At 31.2% G+C, this 3,489-nt stretch overlaps 1 long non-coding RNA gene across 2 annotated transcripts; it reads left to right on the top strand.

The window, feature by feature from the left end:
* Window positions 1-1,842: 1,842 nt before the first annotated feature.
* LOC131642883 (uncharacterized) lies at window positions 1,843-3,257 on the top strand. 2 transcript variants are annotated; one of them, XR_009296070.1, is made up of 4 exons: window positions 1,843-1,970; window positions 2,061-2,280; window positions 2,361-2,579; window positions 2,655-3,257. It is a non-coding gene; the product is annotated as an uncharacterized LOC131642883 (long non-coding RNA). The 2 variants fall into 2 exon arrangements; XR_009296069.1 differs by having other exon boundaries at window positions 1,894-2,280.
* The last annotated feature ends 232 nt before the right edge of the window (window positions 3,258-3,489 follow it).

A 3,489-nucleotide genomic window follows, 5' to 3' on the forward strand; every position in this document is an offset into this window, starting at 1 on the left:
TATATACATCTACGGAATCAAAACATCTAGGTTATTTCCATGGATATACCTACAGAAAGTTATGTGACAGAAAATGGGTGATCAATATTCACCTATATTTTCTATAAATTTGGGGTTTCTATTGTTGTATTTCACACAAATACAAAATGTCTCCTACTCCGACGGCAGAACACCCGGGCGGACGTTCAAACTCAACGATTACACCTTGCTCAACGATATCATTGACAAAATCCACAACCACCTACCTTACAGTGACAAACGAAAGGTTGTGAAGCTCGAGTATCGTCATTTGACAATGGAGGGAACTTCGTTTACAACAATTTTGGCGATGTGGCGAACGTTTTACGGTTTCAAAGAGAAAATCTTGCTCGGGTTCGTAGCGACAGTACAAAGATCGATTGAGCAAATCTTAGAGATGTGCAAGGGTCTACCGGGCTATTGAAATGTAATATATGATTTGCTGTTGAAATCATGTAATGCCGATGTAAATCTGTGAATGTTGTTTTTATCGTTGCAATGTTGATTTTCTGGTTTTTAATATCAGGTTTATTCCGTATATGCATCTGTGAAACGTTTTAACGCAAATGTAAAAAGTCCTTGCCGAGATATATCTTCGAAAGCAAAGAAATAATTTTAGAAGCACACATGGTACCTAAGAACCCTAAAGAATGTAATAAGAGTTTGTCTTTATTTTTAAGTAGTTATTTTTAATTATGAAAATGGTATTTTTTATAAAAAATGTTAGGTTTATTTTTTAAATTAGAACATAATTTCTTAGTTAGTCTTATATATTGTCACTATGATTAACAAAGAATCTCTATTAAAATTTATTGAATAATCTATCATATAAGACGGGGTGTTTTCTCTTACTTCAAATGCAAAAAACCAAGTCATATAATTAAGAAATATATGAGTAAGGCTAAACAATGTCTTGATCCTAATACAGATGTTTACCTGACTAGTAAGAAATATATTTTTATGATCATAAAAATAATAAATCAAAGCATAAATAAATAATAGTGAATTTATTTTTATCATAAAAATTTAATAATAAATAAGTTAATTGTATCATAAACTTTTAAATATTTAATTATAATATATAAATAATTTCTAAAATTTATATTAAAATAAATTAAAATAAAACTATAAGGGTTATAATAAATAATTGAAAATAAAATTTGATTAAAAATCTCAATTTTAATTGATTGTATAAGAAAATTTAAAATTTCAAATCTCAATTTTAATTGATTGTATAAGAAAATTTCAAATCTCATTTCAAATACTTGAGTTAATTAAAATTTGAAAACTAATTAGATTTAAATAAAAGTTTAAATATATAAAGAGAAAAAGGGATATGCACCGACAGTGTAAAATATTTTTACACTGTCAACTAATCACAACCATGCGTCCAATTAAAACACAATTTTAATTTAAAAAAAATTAATATGACATGGCAAGTGTAAGGATTTTGATTGGATGTATGTGTAAAGTTTATTTACACCATCAGTGCACTACCAGTAAACTCATATACAAAGCCCCTGTAATATAGGCGAAATTCGCTTTTCTACTGTAAAATATTTTTTTTTAAAAACATTCTTAAAATATAAAAATACGATGTCTTTTGCCCTCTTTAAATGTAAAGTTTACCCTGCAATATTTTTGTTTGATTTTCTCCCATTCAAACAAAAAAAATATTATAGAGAAACTAAAAAAATATTACGAAGAGGATTTCGTCTATACTACAGGAATGAAAGTGATATTAATCCTTAAAAGAATTGCATGAGTAGAGTTTGAAATGGATTAACCGCTGAATCACAAACACTTATTAAACAATTAGGTTTTATTACTTTAGTATTGTAATTTTTTATATACACCTCTTAAATTAATGCTTAGATCTTCTTATCTTAGGGTAACAACTATCATTCTATCAAATCCTTCGCTGTGAATTCGAGAGAAACTGAATCGTGAATGTTGTTTGGTTTTTTTATCTTTTCTTTTTGATATCAAATTTGATTACGTACTTTGATTTTCATTTCGGTTATGGTGTTGTTTGGCTGCAGTGAAAGAGAGTATCAGAGAGGAGGCGAGATCGCGTGGTACGTAGATGGTGATAAGATTGTGAGGTACATAATGTTTGAGGTATTGATGTGAAGTGTACATATTATCGCGAATTGCAAAATTGCAAAGGAGGAACGCAGAGCAGCCGTTGGGTTTTGATTGAAAAAAGGGAAAAGTGGCCTTCATAGGCTAATTTGAACAAGAATGAGCTAGCCATACATGGTAATTGTGATGTTCTTTGCAGAAGTGATTATATTATAACGTTACCTTCTTAGTCACTAAATTTTTTGTATCGCTACTAGGATTGATGCCTAGTGAATTTGCTGAGGATTCTGACAGCTAGAAATCAGCTGCTCAAAACTATTGGTCACTCCTTTGACCTCTAATAGTTTCTGATCATCCAAAGAGGCTTGGTGACGAGGACTTCGCCACCTTACAACATGTTCAGAAATATTTTAGACATGAATGCTAATTTCGGCGGCTTTAACTGTGCATTATTGCAAGCAAGAAAGTCTGTGTGGGTAATGAATGTTGTTATCTTCTTTTTCTCTGATGAATGGTTCTATATAAAGATAGCACGGTTTGGTTTCATGCAGGTCTGCATTTGGAAGAGCAGGAAGCGGCACCAGTGGAATGATATGCATGGACATACAACATCAGATGCAGACATATCGTTCATAAGCTCTGGGAGCCCAAACAGTGTTTGTTCATCCTCTATTTACTATTACATGGACTCCGCTTGAACTTCACGAGTTTCTACCAGTTCAGATCCTAGCTTTAAATCCAATCGATCGAGACTCAAGTTCAATGACCCCGGTTCACCGGATACCTCCTTTTCACTTGAAAGCGGTAGAATATAGGTATCTAAGTATAGTTTATTCTGTTTGACATATGTCTGCTGTCATGAAATAGAAAATTGTTAGGCTTTGAAAAAAATGTATTCTTTTATGGGATGATGACGACAGTATTTGCTATATCTGTTTCTAGATATTTGGACCATTGGTAAGATCACCTTAGCACTACATGCTATTGCAGAAGTACATATAATTTGTCTAGAGTTTTCCCAGTATTTGATTTTCTAGTTATCGGTCGGAATCAATGTTGTTTATGTTTGTGCCGAAGTTAGGAGACAATGCAATTCTTCTTGATGCAGAGCATGCTTTTGATCCAACGTATTCTAAAGCTTTAGCAGTGTTGATCCAACAATATCTTAATTATTTTCCTTCCACTACTGCATTAATTTTCTCTTTTAAAATTCTCATTTGATGATTCTAAGTTTCATTATATATTTATATTCTTGCATTTCTAGGTTTTGGATAAATTTGCACGCATTTCTCATTTCTTTTGGGTCATATTATAGTTTTTGAATTTATCTATCAAGGATTAAGAAACTGCTTCATAATTTTTAACGACCTTTGAGCATTTTAATCT

The sequence above is a fragment of the Vicia villosa genome, unplaced genomic scaffold (genome assembly GCF_029867415.1).
Source record: "Vicia villosa cultivar HV-30 ecotype Madison, WI unplaced genomic scaffold, Vvil1.0 ctg.006012F_1_1, whole genome shotgun sequence".
In the NCBI taxonomy this organism is placed as follows: Eukaryota; Viridiplantae; Streptophyta; class Magnoliopsida; order Fabales; family Fabaceae; genus Vicia; species Vicia villosa.